This window comes from Mesoplodon mirus, assembly GCF_964341445.2.
Source record: "Mesoplodon mirus genome assembly, chromosome: 7".
Classification (NCBI taxonomy): domain Eukaryota; kingdom Metazoa; phylum Chordata; class Mammalia; order Artiodactyla; family Ziphiidae; genus Mesoplodon; species Mesoplodon mirus.
The window spans coordinates 67,000,600-67,020,082 of NC_138983.1; the positions used below are offsets into that span (position 1 = coordinate 67,000,600).

Consider the following 19,483-nt stretch of genomic DNA (forward strand, 5'->3'; position numbering starts at 1 on the left):
AAGATGCAGAATACCTTTATTAATAAAAATTATTAAAGCCAACATGAATAAATTCATACCAACATTTCACTAAATTATTTGGGAAACAAAATTCACAGGTAATTTCTTTACCTAAGAAGAAAAGCCTTTTTATCAACAAGATACTTAGAAGATGAGAGAAGTTAACAGTTGTTCCTTTTGATCTTCCTCTATAAAACAAATCACAGTAAAGCTTTTAGCGTATGAAGGGAGACAATCATAAAATAAACTACATTTCTAAAAGAGAATTGGGTTCTTTTCAGAGATAGCAGAAAGAACAAAACATTTTCATGATGTTTTTCCCTTCAGTTAGGACTAAAGCTCTACTTTAGAACAGGAAAACCCTGTTTTTGCAAAAACTCCTTTAAGGTCATGCACATAAACCCTGGGGAAGTATTTGCTGAATGAATGAAGTCACTAGCCCAATAAGTCCTATTTGGATGTTCACTTCTTTTTAACACTAAAGTGCCCAGAGATGAGATAGCACCTGTTCAATTAGGTGCCCTAATGAGAGAAGTAAAAACCCTTCTTTCACAGCAGGACTCCTGTATCCCACCAGGTGAGGCCCTCACTCAGTTTCCCCTCCTGTGGTTATTCCAGCAAAGAGCCCAGCTCAGCCAGGCCATGGAGCAGCTAAGACAGAAGAAATGCTTCCAGAGGAAGGCAGACAGTGTACAGTAAAGATAACCCAAGCAGAGACATTTTATTGATTCTTACATTCCCCACTTTGGGGGCCATTCAAAAGTAACTTTAGGGCTTCCCTGGTGGTGCAGTGGTTGAGAGTCCGCCTGCCGATGCAGGGGACACGGGTTCGTGCCCCAGTGCGGGAAGATCCCACATGCCACGAAGCGGCTGGGCCCGTGAGCTATGGCCACTGAGCCTGCGCGTCCGGAGCCTGTGCTCCGCAACGGGAGAGGCCACAACAGTGAGAGGCCCGCGTACCGCAAAAAAAAAAAAAAAAGTAACTTTAAATCAGACTTTTAGAAAAATTAAGTTTCACACTTCCAACTCCTTCAGGGAAACATATCTGTACACCTTAAGTCACAATACCTCTATAGAGTTTACTATGTGCCAGGCACTAGGTGCTTTACAAATACGTTAATTGAAACCTCACAGTAAGTCCATGAGGTAGGCAGGTACTCTTATTACTATCTCCATCTTACAGGTGAGGAAAGGGAGACATAAGAGGTTAAGTAACTTGCCCAAAGCCACAGGACAGTAAGTGGTAGGGTGGAGAGACTGATTCCAAACAGTCTGGCTCGATTCTATGTCCCAAACCACTATGTTACACGGAGAGCTACCTGCAGAAAACAAATGTATTACCCCTATTTTCTCTATATTTATGGAGTAAAATGTCCAGACCTCAAATCCTTCTCCCCACAGACGTCAGTGAACCCTGACATTGGCAATAAGCTGGCAAACAGGCAAAGTTTTTCCTAGGTACTTAAGTATGACTTGCATTGCAATAAACACAGATATAAACTATCCAGACTCCCTTCTGCCTTCCAAGAAAGAGCACAGAAAACTGCACGCTTACCATACATATTGAAGGATTTCTCATTCCCTTTTAAAGTATTATCAAAATATCTCACACCCAACACTTAACAGATAAAAGGCCACGATCCTATCCAAAAGTGTTATGGTAGAGAGATGCAAGTATTAGTTTTATTTTTCCTACTGCAAAATAACTGTGTGAGTAAAACAATGAAACTTGTTGGATAAACTAACAAAAACAGATGTAAAAGAATCCAACATGACACGATAAAGGGGGTTAGTTCCACATTGTGAGGCCTAAGATCTCTCACCTTAAGGCGCTCAAAATATGTAAGCTATCTGCCCAAAAGAGAAAAACGAAGAGCTCACTAGAGAAATGATAACAAAATACAACTATAAAAATACTAAACACCTCATTGTAATTGTTATATATTTACAATGCACTAGTCATTGTGAAAATGTTTAAAAAATGATACCCAAAAAAGAGTCAGTGTGAGAAGAATATAAAGATGAGTTAAATAAAGGTCTTCTTGCATAATTCAATTTGTTTATTTAGTTGTAGCATTGCCCACCCACCCCATCCCACAAAAAAGCCACACTCATTTGAAGTCATTTTATCTCTTGCTACTTCCTTTGCAGTGAGTCTGCAAAGTTGTGATGCATGGTGGTGATCCTATTCATTGAACAGAAAGCAACTGAGTGAAACATACAAGCAACTAAACCTCTGGCACCCTGTAAAACCACAAGGGAGAAAGATCTTTTTTTCCCATGTTCTAACAGATTTTTTAAAAGCCCTTTTCTTAAGTGGCAATATACCTAGAATGACTGCATGCTTCTCTAGAGTCACATGCTCTCTACCAAAAGTCAGAAGTCAATTGACACTGAGACTGGAAATTAATCCAGTTAAAAATTTTAAATGGACTTTTAAGCAATTCTCGCTTATTTACTTACAACATTTAGCTAATTTCAACCTGCAAGTAAAATAAAAGTATCAGAAAGTTTTTTTCCTGTAGACCTTAGCTTTCATAGTTAAAAGAGATACCCCATTCCCCAGAGAGTCCCCTTAATCAAATTTTTGTTTTCAGAAAAAGTTATGCAAAAACATTAGCTAAGAATGGCTTAAGATAAAAGCACAGGAATGGAACTTTTCTAAAAGGCACTAAATAGACTGTCAGTTTATATAAAGTATCATGGATTGGCAAAAATAAAAATACCAAATAATTTAAATTTATTTTAAAATTCATCTCTCAAGACCCTGACAACCAATCATGAAAAGAAGCATGATATAAAATAGAAAAATACTTTGAAAATGTGAGTTAATGTTCATAGTAACTTAAGCAACTTAATGATAAAAGATAAAACTGATTGTAAGCAAGTAAATGCAACGTCGATACTTTAAAATCTTTAGGGAATGTCCATACCATCTCTCCTTCTGCTAGCATGACTAATGAGAAAACCTAAATTTTCTCTCAATTAATTTCCCTTCATGGAAGGGTGGTGGAATGTGGCCGGGAACTCTGCAAGGATGGCAGTGGAGTCCCTCATTCTTTATATTGACACTCTGAAGAATGATCAAAAAGTATCAAAATACCTGATGTCCCTGCGCAGGGTGTGGGTGGAGCCTAAATCTGTTATTTGTTATTTCTGCCCTGTCTTTTCTGTTAGTGCACATTTGCTTGATCATTCGGAAGCGAGTGGGAGTAGAGAGAGCAGGGGGCTGTCAACCTGCTAAGACCACTTCAGCCCACCTATGACCACTTCAGCCTGGTTGGAGGGACCCCTCTTAATGAGAGAAGTCTCAGATTTAGCTCCCCTTCCACCCTCCAGCTTGCTCCTAATTGGAATTCTGACTCGTTCCTGAAATTCTGCATTTCCTGTTTTCTTATCAATAAATGCTCCCTTCTCTTACTTGAGCTCACCCTAGCTTGGGAGTAGGATAATTAGGAAGCGTGAATAATTCTAGGACCAATAAAGAAGGAAAAATTAAGAAACAAAAGAACCTTGTTAAACATACACACAAAAAAACAGGTCCAGAAGTTGTAAAAGCCAGTTCTACCAAACTTGAGGGAGCAGGTAATTCCAGTATTACACAAATTCTTCCAGAGAACAGAAAAGGAGGAAATACTTGCCAACTCATGAGGCCAGTATAACCCAGATACCAAAACCAGACAAGGACATTAAGAAAAATGAAAATTATAGGCCAACTTCACCAAAAAAACATAGATACAAAAAAAAAATTAAAGCCCATAAACAAAATATTAGCAAGCAGAATCAATCCAACAGTACATAAACAAGAATATACATTATGACTGATGACAGATGTATCCCAAGAATCCAGGAATATAAGGATACACAGACTTTTTGAAAAAATTACAAACATAATTCACCACATAAGCAGATTAAAGGAAAAACAATATGATCATAAGAAATACAGGAAAAGCATGAGAAAATGTCACATTTACCTTAAAAATGCATAGCAAGGGGGACTAGAAGGGAACCAAAGACATACAGCAAACATTTATTTAACAGTGAAACTCTTTAAAATCAAGAATAAGAATGTCCACTATAATGGAGGTTTCTTAAAAAAACTAAAAGTAGGGAATTCCCTAGTGGTCTAGTGGTTAGGACTCGGCACTTTCACTGCCAGGACCCAGGTTCAATCCCTGGTCGTGGAACTAAGATACCGCAAGCCACGCAGTGTGGCCAAAAAAAAAAAAAGAAAAGAGAAAAAAGAAAACTAAAAGTAGAACTACCATATGACCCAGCAATTTCCACTTTGGGGTATATATCCAAAAAAACAAAAACACTAATTCAAAAAGATGCATACACCCCAGTGTTCACAGCAGCATTATTTACAATTGCCAAGATATGGAAGCAACCTAAGTGTCCATGAACAGATGAACAGATAAAGAAGATGTGGTATATACATACAATGGAATATTACTCAGCTATAAAAAAAGAATGAAATTTTGCCATTTGCAGCAACATGGATGGACTTGGAGGGTATTATGCTAAGTGAAGTAAGACAGAGAAAGACAAATACTGTATATCACTTATATGTGGAATCTAAAAAATAAAACTATTGAATACAACAAAAAAGAAGCAGACACAGAGAACAAACTAGTGGTTACCAGTGGGGAAAGGAAAGGGGGGAGGGGCTTTAAAGATGGGGATTAAGAGGTACAAACTATTAGGCATAAAATAAGCTACAAGGATATACTGTACAACACATGGAATATGGCCAATATTTTAGAATAACTATAAATGGAGTATAACCTTTAGAAATTGTGAATCACTATGTTGTACACCTGTAACTTACATAATATTGTACATCAACTACACTTCAATTAAAAAAAGAATGTCCACTGTTACTACATTATATTGGAGATCCTAACCAATGCAATAAGTCAAGAAAACAAAATGATATGAGAATTAAAAACAGATTGCAGTTAGAACAGTCCTTAGAGTTTCCTGAAAAGACACTCTCCCAGGATATAATCCTCAGATTGGTGCAAATAAAATTTTCCATTTCTTTCTTAAACACACACACAAACAGTTGACCCTTGAATAACACAGGTTTGAGCTGCATGCGTCCACTTATATGTGAATTTTTTTTAATAGTAAATACTACAGTACTACATGATCCATGGTTGGTTGACGGAGGAACCACCTTTACAGAATGCCAACTAAGTTATACCTGGATTTTTCCACTGCAACAAGGGTCGGGAACCCCTAACCCCTTCATTGTTCAAGGGTCAACTGTATTTGACGATATGATTATCTACGTAGAAAACCCTAGAAAATATACAAAATAATTATGGGAAATAGAGCTCTGCAAGATATATGGATACCTTGCAAGGTATTTGGATACCTGAATACCCAAAACTAAATCTACATAACCCGCAGCCAAAAATAAGCCATTTCTGTATACAAGCCATTAGAAAACTTAAGTCAAATAGAAGATCCATTTACAATAGCAACAGCAAATATATAACTGGGAATAAACCTAATAAAATATGAAAAGAAACTATAAAGCCAAACAAAGGTCAAAACAGAGGAGGGAGGGAGAGAGGGAGATACACATGAATGGAAAAGCATTCTATATTCATGGATAGAATTGTCAAAATGTCAATTTTTCCTTATCTGATACAATTTAAAGTTGAAAAAGCTCTCAGGTTTTTCATGGAACTTGCAAGCTGATTCTAAAATTTATAAGCAAGACAAATACCCATGAAATTCTTTACAAGAGTGATCTCCATGAAAATTTTTTGTTTTGTTCACTGCTATTTTCCCAACACCTACACAATTCCTGGCACAAAGAAGTTGCCCAATAAGTATTCATTCAATGAAACTTGCATTGTATATGTATAGCTGATGCACTTTGTTATAAAGCAGAAACTAACACACCATTGTAAAGCAATTATACTCCAATAAAGATGTTTAAAAAAAAAAAAGAAACTTGCGTTGAATGAACACAGCAGTGAAGCTCATCCTAACCATTCATGAAATTAAGATAGAGTGGAACTGATATAGGAATAGGCAAAAAGACTAATAAAACAGAAGGCCAAAAAAAAATTCCACATATATGAAATTTGATATATAAAGAAAGAGAATAACAGATCATAGGAGGAGGTTAGAATAATCAATAAATGATGCTGGAACAACTGCTCATACATATGGGGAAAAGTGAAATTGGGAGGAGGAGATTATAAAAGACCTATAAAATTTATAAATACAGCATGCATTAGCTCTAGAACCACCCTAGAGGCCTCACAAATTTTGATTTTCTAAATATATTTAGATGCTATTCTCATAGAGAAAATATAGTACTTTGCCTGAAACAGTAGTGCTTAGTAATGTGTGCTTACTACATATTAGCTATTATTACATCTGAGCCCTCAAACACCTTCTTGTGATACCTTGCTTCAACTACTTCCTAGCTTTCTGACCTTGGAGAGGTTACTTGATTTCTGAGCTTCATTTTATTCATCTACAAAATGAGCTTACACTAATACTTACCTCAACAGAGTTAACCCTCTGGTGGAGTTTTGTTTTTTGTTTTTTTAGAATGCCATTAAACTTGTAGATTGACTTCTAGAATTGACACAGTTAAGAACCTGAATCTTCAAATCCAAGAATATAGTGTGCTTTTCTATTTACTTAGGTCTTCTATGTGAAATGTGGTAGCATTCTCAGGTTTCCTGATATAGATGTTATACATTTTTTAAGTATGTGGAAGAACTGTCTCTTTGTTCGCTGTTGTACAACAGATCTCTTCTTCCAACATAACTTCTATTTGGTTTGGAAAATGATAATTTTTGCATAAAATACCACTGTCCAATTATGAAATGGAGTGGGGGCTGGAGAAGAAGCAGCAATTGATCCCATTGTGAAAGAAGATGGAGTTTAGAATCTCGCTAGGCATCTCCTGACTACTTCCTCAAATTTAAGACCTTCTGTCTGGTAATATTATAGGAAAGCATTAGGCAAAACACAAACATATTAGAATCTCTTCAAGAGAGTTTGGTTTTCTTTCCTTCAATAGCACTAAAAATGACCTCATTATCCCATGGCATGGAACATGAAAATATTAGTGAAGGCTTCAAAAGAATATGTGCAAATCTAAAAAGCTCAGGGCATATACCTAATGCTTTACTTATTTTTCATAAAACCAGAAACAGTAATAACTTAAAACTACAAGTAACTAGATTATATACCTTCTAAAACGCTGCTGCTACTAAGTAATTTTTAACATTCTGTCTATTGAATTTCTGTGCCAGGAAGTATGCAATTGTTAACTATTTTATGTGATGCTTCAATTTTTTTAAATATTTGTTTGTTTATTTGGCTGCACAGGGTTTTCGTTGCTGCATGCAGGATCTTCAGTCGTGGCATGTGAACTTCAGTTGCAGCATGTGAACTCTCAGTTGTGGCATGTGGGATCTAGTTCCCTGACCAGGGATCGAACCTGGGCCCCCTGCATTGGGAGCGCAGAATCTTAGCCACTGGACCACCAGGGAAGTCCCGATGCTTCTATTTTAAATAAAAAGTTATGGGGCTTCCCTGGTGGCACAGTGGTTGAGAATCTGCCTGCCAATGCAGGGGACACAGGTTCCAGCCCTGGTCTGGGAAGATCCCACATGCCGCGGAGCAACTAGGCCTGTGAGCCACAACTACTGAGCCTGTGTGTCCGGAGCCTGTGCTCCGCAACAAGAGAGGCCGCGACAGTGAGACGCCCGCGCACCGCAATGAAGAGTGGCCCCCGCTCACCACAACTAGAGAAAGCCCTCGCACAGAAATGAAGACTCAACACACCCAAAACCTAATTAATTAATTAATTAATTAATTTTTTAAAAAAGTTATGGCACATACTAGGTTAAACTACACCAATTGTTGTGAGATTGAAACTTATTTCAGGGAATATATGCTTTCCAATGCTAATAAAGTTTTGGAAAAGACTGTAAATATTCAACATAAAATAATATATTAAGTTTCACTGTTTAGTAAGCCCTGTGAAAGCTAAACAGTGGGTAAGAAAAACAAATTTAAGGGGTAAAAGTTCTCCTATACCTATATGCCTGCTGACGTTGGCATATAAATCAGGAGTTCCAATTCAATTTAGGACACAGCTTCCAATAAAAGCAAAATGTCTGTCCTCTACTGAGTTGCTGGGGCTTGGGAGGGTGGGGACACTTAGCAAACCAAGCACCTGAAATTCATGTCATATCTTAAAACAAACATTGCAAATCTATTAAGAATATGAGTTCGGCTGTGGAAAAACAGTCATTCACTGGTTAAAGAAAAACTCAGATAAAGCAGAAATAGCATAAAACAATTAAGCCAAATTAAGTCAAAACAACAGTGGTGTTTTAAGACATAATATGCATGCATGAATTTCATTACAGAAGATATTATAGTTAAAACACCACTGAGTATACTCAAAGTGACATGTAAAAATAAAAATAGCTGAAACAAAAGGTGGTCAAACCTCAAAACAAGTGCTATAACCACCACCCAAAAATGCAAAATAAAGGAAGTTGTCTTCTTCAGAGTTAAGGGGGGTGGGGGGGGAAGTCTCATTCTATATACTAACTTTATTCAACTTGGGGGGCAGGGATCAGTTCCAGAGCCTTCCTAAATGTTTAAAGAGCAAATACAAATTGCCATTACTAACACTAGAAAAGGCAAGCAGTGTTGTACTAGGTTCAGAAGTATTTTTATCAGTACTAGAAAAACTGCCTTTTTATTTACACTAATATACTAAAAAGTAAGCAAACTAAGTTTGCATTGCTTGAGTGTACACACACAAACACTCGACCTAAAAGAACCCCACAAGGATGTGGGGATTATAAAACCAGGAGAATAACCAGTTATCTTAAAATTCACTTGATTTCATTTGAAAGACAAGTTATCAAATTGCAACTAGAATTATAACAATATAAATTCATGCAACATAACCCAAGCCACATAAATTCTCCCCTACTTAAGGAATCTCTAAATGCTTTACGGAAAAAGAAAATGTGCAGTACATAATTTTAATCTCTTCCAACCAACTCTTCACGTATTCATATATACTCACTACCACAGCTCGTTAGAGAAAGAATTTCATGGATGAAAATTTTATTTACTCTCCCCTCACCCAACACACACACACACACACTGCCAGTAATAAAAATAGATGTTACTCCTTAAAAGTCTCTGTAAAATAAAGAAACTACAACACATGTCAAACAGAAGGAGGGAAAAATACAAAGAGGCCAAACTGAGACCAAAATAATCGTAATAAAATTAAGAGGCTTCCTTAAAAAAGAAGAGACTCAACAGTTCTTTTTAAATAAAACTGAACAATATAGTGCTCAAAAAAATAGAAGGCTAACAATAAAAGGGTGAGCAAAAAAATGTATCAAATTTAGTCAACAAAGGAAATCAAGGATGAACACATCACTATCAAACATGGTAAAATTTATTTGGCAAGAGCTATAATGAGATTTTATAACGTCTTTATGCAATAATGGAAACAAAATTATTTACATAGAAAGTATAAGTCAATGCAAAAACTATTAGAAACATGGGAAGTTTAGGAAAACATTATCTACAGCATGTAATCAAAAATATAGAACACAAAGATATAAAAAAATTAATGATTTTAATTTTATATTTAAAAATATACCAAATTTTATACTTTAGAGCAGAGGCAGATTCACCACAAAATGAATGTTGGGTTTTGAGGTCCTTCATTTACACAAATGCCTCTTTTCTCATTCTAAACAAATATTCATCTGTGTACATAATTCTGTATTCTTTCTTAATTTAAAGAGGGTCCCCAAAATCACATAGGCTTCAGGCCCCTCAACACTTGGATCTGTCCCTGCACTAAAGAAAAATATCATCTCTAATATCTAAAAATACCAGGTCCCTAGCCACAATGCCAAAAACAAAACAAAATATAATTAAATCTATTGTACTGTATGTCCAGTTTTATACTCTGCATTTACCTCCTACTTAATGAGTATTTCCTCCTTGCCAAATACTCTCTTAAAAATTAATTTTAATGACATGGACAATTATTTAATCTATCTTTATTATTGATCATATAGGCCAGCGATCCCCAACCTTTTTGGCGCCAGGGACCGGTTTCATGGAAGACAATTTTTCCAGGGGCAGTGGTGGGGGGAGATGGTTCAGACGGTAATGTGAGCGATGGGGAGCAGCAGATGAAGCTTTGCTCACTTGCCCGCTGCTCATCTCGTGCTGTGAGGCCCAGTTCCTAACAGGCCAGGGACTGGTACTGGTCCACGGCCCGGGTGTTTGGGACCCCTGATATAGGCTATTTCCAAAATCTTGTTATTGTAAGAAACACTGTCTCAAAACTTTGTATATAAATCTTTGCACCTTATAGCAAATTACTTCATCAGGAAAAATGACTTGAAAATTAATTATTAGGTCAAAATTTATGACATTTAAGACTAATTCAGATGGTTGATTTACAATTTCAGTAGCAATGTGAGTACCCATATCCTTATATCTTTAACCTGTAACAGATAACCTTTTATTAATCTGTCAATTGATAATTTTAAAATGGCTTTTAAAAAAAATTAACTAGGTTTTTATTTTTAATTTTTTTATTATTATTTTTAACATCTTTATTGGAGTGTAATTGCTTTACAATGGTGTGTTAGTTTCTGCTGTGTAACAAAGTGAATCAACTATAGATATACATACATCCCCATATCTCCTCCCACTTAGGTCTCCCTCCCACCCTCCCTATCCCACCCCTCTAGGTGGTCACAAAGGACCAAGCTGATCTCCCTGTGCTATGTGGCTGCTTCCCACTAGCTATCTATTTTACATTTGGTAGTGTATATAAGTCCATGCCACTCTCTCACTTCGTCCCAGTTTACCTTTCTCCCTCCCCCCGTGTCCTCAAGTCCATTCTCTATGTCTGCATCTTTATTCCTGTCCTGCCCCTAGGTTCTTCAGAACCCTTTTTTTTTTTTAGATTCCATATGTATGTGTCAGCATACAGTATTTGTTTTTCTCTTTCTGACTTACTTCACTCTGTATGACAGACTGTAGGTCCATCCACTTCACTACAAATAACTCAATTTCGTTTCTTAAAATGGCTTTTTTTTTTTGCTACTCAGTAAGGGGTGACAATTTAAAACATTTATTATACTTTGTTTTTTAATTGTCTGCTGCTCACCTGTTGCCATTTTTCTTCTGAAACATAGGAATTGTTTGTATCATCAGCCAATTTTTTAAAAATATGCAACCGTGAGATGCCTGAAATTAACTCCACACTCTCAAGGCCATAAAGAGGCACCCCAATACCCCACTGGATAGTGTCAGAGAAGGCCAAGTAGGAAGCCAGGACTTTCATCCCCATCGACCAGTAACGAACCTCTCTCACCCAAGAGCATCACTGAAGAACATGAGGGGAGTCTGGACTTCCACCCCTACCCAGCAGTAATAAGGAGTGTCTCCCCTCACCTCAGGTTCCATTGGAACCTTGGTGAGGCATCTGGAATGTCTACCTCCACCTGGCAGTAATAAGGCAGCACCTCCACCTTCCTTCTGCCAGAGCAGCATCAAAGAGTCAGCTTTGGATTCCCTAGTGGCGCAGTGGTTGAGAGTCCGCCTGCCAATGCAGGGGACACGGGTTCGTGACCCGGTCCGGGAAGATCCCACATGCCACGGAGCGGCTAGGCCCGTGAGCCAGCCCGTGAGCCATGGCCGCTGAGCCTGCGCATCCAGAGCCTGTGCTCCGCAACAGGAGAGGCCACAACAGTGAGAGGCCCGCGTACCGCAAAAAAAAAAAAAAAAAAAAAAGAGTCATTTAACACAGATGGTTTGAGTAAGATCCAAAGCCTCAGAACAAAATGTGTTCTGGTTTCAACAGAAAGTACAAGAACTGGGACTTCCCTGGTGGTCCAGGGGTTAAGACTGCACTCCCAATGCAGGGGGCCTGGGTTCCATCCCTGGTCAGGGAACTAGATCCTGCATGCATGCCGCAACTAAAGATCCCACATGCCGCAACTAAAGATCCCGCACACGGCAACTAAGACCCAACACTGCCAAATAAATAAATAAATAAATAAATATTTAAAAAAAAAAAAAGAAAGAAAAAAATCCAAGAACCAGGAAGATCTCAAACTGAATGATAAAAGTGCAATCAACAGACACCCACATCAAGATGACAGAGATGTTAAAATCATCTGACAAAGACATTAAAGCAGTCTGGACAAAAATGTTTCAACAATTACAAGCATGCTGGAATTAAATGGGGAAAAAAAAAGAAGTCTCAGCAAAGAAATCAAAGAGTTAGCAAACAAATATGTTATAAAGGACCAAATGGGAACTTAAAACTGAAAAACAGAATAACTAAAATAAACAGAATGGAAGAACAGAAATAATCAATGGACTGGAAGACAGTAGGTAGAAGCTACCTAATCTGAAAAACAGGGAGAAATAGGCTGAAAAAAAAAAAAAAAAGAATGATGCCTCAAGGTCCTGTGAGACTGTAACAAAAAATTAAACATTCATATTATCAGCATACAAGAAGGAGAGGACAAAGAGAGTAAGGCTTAAAAAGTACTTGAAGAAATAATAGCTGAAAAATTCCCAAATTTGGCAAGACATAAAGCTATACATTCAGGAAGATGAGCAAACCGTGAAAAGGTAAAAAACCTGAAGAAATCCACACCAAGACACATCATAATTAAACTTCTAAAAACTAAAAACAAAGAAAAAATCTTGAAGGCAGTCAGAGAAAAACACCTATCTATAGGGGAAAAACAGAATGACAGCAGATATCTCATCAGAAAACATGAAGACCAGAAGTGGCACAATTTTTCAAGTGCTGAATTATCAATCCAGAATCCTACACCCAGAAAAAATACTGTCTTATGGAAAAAAGATAAAGTAAGTATAAAAGAATCTGTCACCAGCAGACTTACTCTTAAAGGATGACTAAAGAAGTTCTCTAAACAGAAAAGAAACAATAAAAGAAGGAACCTCAGGAAGGAAGAACAGTTAGCAAAAATATGGATAAATGCAACAGGTTTTCCTTCTCTTGAGTTTTCTAAAGTATTCCTGAAAGTTGAAGCAAAAATTATATATGGTCTGATGCAGTTCTATACGTATGCAGAAGAAATTTTTTTTAAAGTATATTATAAACAGGGGAGAGTAAAGGGACATAAAGGGAGGTAAGGTTTTTATACTTCACTCAAACTGGTAGAATGACAATACCAGTCGACTGTGATGGTAGATGGAAATGGTAACAGTACTTGTAGGATTTTAGTTTTGTAGGTGTTCCCATAAGTACTATTACCATCTCCATTATATTGATGAGGATATAAAGGCTCAGAGTTGAGAAAGTATGCAGATACCAGTAAGTGGTGAACGAGACTCAATCCAACAGTCATCTGGATCCAAATCCTTACTGTATTTATTCATTCATTCATTCATTCATTCATTCTGCATTAAAAAGAGTTTCTTGGGATTAAAACTTCAAAAACGTGGATGGGGAAAATTTTTTTTCACTAACCTCTAACCAGAAATTTAGCATTTCCTTCAATAAACCACTGTAGCAGTACCTGTGACTGTCACCAATAGAAATCACAGGTATTTCATATAACAGCTGTTGCAGATAAATCAGAATAGCATTTACACTCAACATGTGTTAAAAAAGACTTGTTTTTAATATTTTGATAACTGTATTTAAATATAACTGGTTTCTTTTATAAACCTATGTGGTATACATTTTAAAAAACAGTATTCTGGGCTTCCCTGGTGGTGCAGTGGTGGAGAGTCCACCTGCCAATGCAGGGGACGCGGGTTCGTGCCCCCGTCCGCGAAGATCCCACATGCCGCGGAGCGGCTGGGCCCGTGAGCCGTGGCCGCTGAGCCTGCGCTCCCGGAGCCTGTGCTCCGCAACGGGAGAGGCCACAACAGTGAGAGGCCTGCGTACCGCAAAAAAAAAAAAAAAAAAAAAAAAAAAAAAAAAAAAAAAAACAGTATTCTGAGGAGTCCAGAGGCTTCACCAGAATCTCAAGAGTCCTTTGTACCAAAAAAAGGTCAAAGAACCCCCATATGTAGAACATTTTCCAAATTCTGTCTATTACTAAAGTCTTAATGGATCACAGCTCCCACTTGCTACTGGAATGGGAAGAATGGCTCTCCTTATGAGAAGACACCAAAAGAAGAAAACCTATAAAATTAAACCATGCTAAAAGCAAAACACTTCTTCAAGTTTCCAAAAATCAATACCACAAGAGTCCAGTCCTTCCATGACATTCAGAATCCATCCAAAATCACCAAGAGACCCCTGCAACTTACATCATGAGTTAATTTGTAGGTAACCCCCCCAAAGGAGATCATTCAAACCTCTAAGCTCAAGAACAAGAGCATTTACTCCACCTTCCCCAACCTTCTACCTCTTACCCACTCTACCTCACCCACTTCCTCTTAAGCACACATTATAATCTTTAAATCTAAAGATGCCCTTTAATCACAGTTTCAATCCATTTCTTTATTGAGGAAATTACCAACATCTAACCGTACATACTTTCACACTGAAGAACACAGAATTCCTTTTCTCTCCCATCTTACCTCTCCAAAATGCAGAAGTACCCTAATAAAGGCAAATAAAAAGCTTTCATATGAACAACCACCAACAGCATTTTTTCTAATCCTATAATCACCCAATCTTGGAAATATGATTCCTTTTCATTCACAAGGCCATCAAATGGGTAGCATATTTTTAAATAAATAGATAATCCTATCCCCCCCAAAATTATCAATTTTTGGTAATAGTCCAGGAATTATCCATTTTGTAAATGAGTGAATTTCATAAGCAAAAATGTTTAACAGTATAGCACACAGCACAGGTCTAGTATATAATACTCTAGATTTTCTTTTAATCCTTACCCACACCTATCTAAAACCACATTATGTGAGCATTCATTTTTTATATCTACTAATAGTCTAAGAATTTTATTCTGGGAAAAGGTAAAGGTATCAGTTCTTCATACAGGAAATTTAAGGCAAAATGAATCATCAGTTCCTGTAACCACCATGATGAAATCAGATATTATGCTTTGGAGAAATCTTCAGAAACTGGGTATAGTAGTTTTAAAAGCAAATCACAACAAATACACTTATACACACACATTCATACAAAAGTTTTACTCACAAACTCAATTATCAACTTTTTAATGTAATTAGAATCGCACTCAAAGTCTTATTTGTTGTTTGAATAGACAGGGAAGAAAATAGTTTCCCACCCTGAAGGAAAACCCCTAAAGAACACACTTGTGCCTTGTCAACCAAGTCATGATACCTTGAACACCAAATGAAAGGCTCAAAGTTTCCATTTGACTACATAGTTAAGTCAATTTAGAGCACATTCTTGTTCTTAATTAACTATAAAATATCTCAGAAAATGTTATGAAGAAAAAATATTAAGACTATTTATACCTACCTCCCAACTTAGGAAATAAAACATTAGCAATATGACTGTAGACCCTTATATGTCCCTCCACAATCATATTCCCCTCTCCTCTCCTTCCCCACCCCAACAGGTAACAAATACCTAAATTTGATGTTTGCCATTTTCATGCATTTATACAACAGTGATACTTGTAAAACAGATACCTCAGTCTTGTGAAGCTACATGTTAGAGAGAGGATGCCATTACACAGCTTGGGCCCCACACTAGCTTTCATCAGTGCCATCATCAGCAGTTTTAGCAGACATATCAAGTCATCAAGTGTGCTTCTGATTGAAACCTCACTTACTCTTCCCTCTCTCCACCCCTCCGCTATTCAGTGCTCCTCCAAGATTCATATTTGTAACAGTCACGTAACAGAATTCCATTCATTAAATGAGTATGTATCACTCTTTTCAGTTCCCCTCTAGAAAGTGTTGGCATTTTTGTTCCAACTCAACATTCCTAGGTCTGTAGAAAGACCACTGTATTTTAGGAGTCAGGAAAACCAACTTAAATCCCAACTTCACTGTTTACCTGCTATAGGACCTTGAGCAAATCACTTCTTCCCAAGCCTCCATTTCCTCAACTACAGAATGGAAATAATGATGACCATGACAACGTCATGCCGCCTTCCAATCATAAAGGGTTGATGCTGGTATAAAAGGAAATCATGTACGTAAAAGTCCTCTGAAAACAAATATTACATAAATGTAAAACATCACAAAAGGTAAATGCTAGTTATGGCAAAATTCTTAAGGAAGAATTATTTTTTAAAGTTAAAGTGTGGCCAATTAATTTTTAATAATTCACTAAATAACCTAATACTTTTACTACAGAACTTAAAATTACTAACAATGTTGAAATAACGCTCGATTCTTTCAGTCTGTTTATAGCACAGTAACTTCTACAACTAAATAATTTGTTCTAAATTCCACAATGAATCAAGATTCTCACTTCTTTAGAAATCATGATATAATGATTAGAAACTCTGTAAAACCCTCTAAAAGGAATTATACATAAATCATGTTTTTAAAGGTAATAAACACTATTGTACCGAACTGGTTTTTTCTTCTCTTTTGTTTTTAGTAATTTAGAAAACTCCAAGGAATGACAAATTTATTTATTGACTGTCATGGGAATGAGTCCCCCACTCCCACCCTCACCCCACCAAAAAAAAGAAGAATACCACTTTGTCTTTCAGTCTGGCAAGAGACATTATCTAGGTGTGAAGAATATCATGGCCCCAAAGTAGGAACAGGTCGATTACAATCCAAAGCAATGAGACATTTATATATTATACAGAAAGAAGTAGGAAAACAATTTTTTAGAAAACTTAGGGTGGAAAAGGTCAAACAGGATGTAACAATCTAATTTTTTAAAACTCATAAACTCATGTGCTTTAGAATCTGAAAGGATCTTAGATATAATCTGTTTCAGTCACTTCATTTTACAGATGAAAAAAATCAAGGCCAAAAAAGTGTAGATCCTTTTAAAGAATAAAGAAAATGTAGTTAACTGGGGGCTTTTGCCCCTAAAGAAAATATGAGTATGACACAAGCGTTCTTTGAGAGCACTAAAAAAAAACTCTTGTCACAAAACACAAATTGGAGATAGCACGTTTAAATAAGAAATGAAGAAGGAAATGAGGAAGGGAGAAAGGAGGGGCATTCAAGAAAGAGTAAGAGGGCCTCCCTGGTGGTGCAGTGGTTGAGAGTCCGCCTGCCAATGCAGGGGACTCGGGTTCGTGCCCCGGTCCGGGAAGATCCCACATGTCACAGGGCGGCCGCTGAGCCTGCGCATCCAGAGCCTGTGCTCCGCAACGGGAGAGGCCACAACAGTGAGAGGCCCGAGTACCGCAAAAAAAAAAAAAGAGTAAGAGACACAACCCCAAAAGCTCAAAAATAACTAGTTATTAATCTGGCCTCAGGATCTCTACCCATAAGATGTTAATTACAAAGGGAACAGTAGTAATTTTTCAGCAATTAACTAAGGGATCAGATTTCACATCAAAAGTTATGGAGAAATGTTGCCTCCTAAATATGATGTACTGGAGAGAGACTTTTCTTTTGTGATATTTATGCCAAAACTACACAATTTGATTCTAATAATGATAAGAAAACACAAGACAACCCAAATTGTGGGATATTTTACAGATAACTTTTAAGACTAAAAGACGTGAAAAATAAGCACAACATGCAATCCTGGATTGGATCCTGGGCAAAAAACATTTTTTTTCTTTCATTATAAAGGACATTATTGGAACAGTTGTTGAAGTTTGAATAATGTAAGTTAGATAATATCCTGATTTTGATAACTGTACAAAGGTTACATAAAAGACTCTCTTTTTTGTTCTTCAGGAAACAAACACTAACGGGGCATTACTTCCACAACTTACTCTGAAAAGGTTCAGGAAAAAAATGCACAAGATACTATGGAAGCACATGGGAGGGGCACCTCATCCAATCTGGATATTCCCTCAGGAAAGGCTCAGATGAACCCTGAGTCGCATCTAGAAAGATGACCAAGAATTAGATTAAAAGGGCCTACTTGGTAAAGGACACAGCAAGAGTCATGGATGTACACTTCACACAGATTGTGACTAGCTGTGATCAGACTGTGTTTCTCCAGTCATAATGCACTATGTGAGAGCAGGAATTTCAGATAGGTGTGGGGCAGGTGTCTGGGGGTTGCCAGGTCAGGGGAGAGCAGTAGCCAAAACAGCATGTGCAGGAGTAACAGGAGACTGATCACAGACAGGCAGGAGGGAGCAGAGAGGGAGGCCAATAGATACTATAAACGACCCTTCACTGCCTATTCAATCCCAGGTTTCCTAATTTCAACTAAATGGAAAGTGCTTCATGAACCTAATCAAAGAAAAACTTCAGCAAAGACTTCATTATTAAGGTAACTCACTTAATAAAACATGTTTTATTTGGGCAATGTAATAGAGCATAGTCCCCTTAGGTGCTTTGTAATCAAGAAAATATGGCTTCAAGTCCCATCTCAGTCATTACTGTGGGATCTTGAGCAATTTATTTAACTTCTGAGCCTCAGTTTCCATGTCTGCAAAAAAGAAACAATAGATTGTAAAGATTAAGGCAATGTTTGTAAAGCTTTTAGCATGGTATCTAACAGAGAAAATGTTCAATATATATTAGTCATTACTGATTCAAACTACTCTTCATAGGTCCTTGCTCCTTATTAAAAAACAAAACAAAACTTGAAGCCCTTAGTATTATAATTCAGTTACTGTGTAAGATAGTAAAATGAATTGAAGTACAACCACCTGCTCAAAAAAACATAAACTGAAGTCTACCTATATAGGTTCTGTACAAACTTTATAAACACAAAATCACGGCTTTTCATCTTATAATTCTATTGAAGCTTATTAATACAAACACAAGGTTAAAAAAAGAAATTAGAAGATGCCAGTCTCATCATCCAGATGCAACTACTTGTTTGGGGACATTATTTAAGTGTGGTGCCTTTTTCAATGTTTAACACAACTTGTATAAATATTTTACATCTCCAACTTTAATTCACAACAAAAAATTACAAAGGTGACAAAGTTTAAATCTGTTACTCATAATCCATTTTAGCATCATTCTAAATAAATAGCTACTGATAGGCATAAAAGTGAAGAAAAGTCATTAAAGTAATTGGCAGGATCCATTTTAAGTAATAAAGTATAGACTATTACAAGGGGTTCCATTAAAAAAAAAAAGGAATGTGGGGTATTTTGTGACAGGCCAGTAAGACAGCTGGAACAAAGCTGTTGGAGCAACAGCTGTGCACCATGTACTGTTCTCATCTAAAACCACAAACTAAAGTAACCCATGTCAGACAACTTCATTTGACTAATCAGCTCAGCCAATGGCTCCTTCCTTAAACTATCTGCTATAAAGAAATCTAAATACATAATTTGCAATTTGAGGAAGGAAAAAAAATAAACATCAGTCTGTGTCTTTAAAATGTAAAATT

At 36.9% G+C, this 19,483-nt stretch overlaps 1 protein-coding gene across 3 annotated transcripts in view; it reads right to left on the reverse strand.

The window, feature by feature from the left end:
• Positions 1–19,483, reverse strand: part of RRAS2 (RAS related 2) — a 71,913-nt gene that overhangs the window by 39,412 nt on the left and 13,018 nt on the right. The window contains exon 1 of one of the 3 annotated variants that reach the window (XM_082627702.1): positions 16,037–16,105. The exons of the other annotated variants lie outside the window; for them this stretch is intronic. The gene's annotated coding sequence lies outside the window, so the exon portion shown is untranslated. Of the gene's footprint in view, positions 1–16,036; positions 16,106–19,483 lie in introns of those variants that run through there. 3 annotated transcript variants of the gene reach the window in all.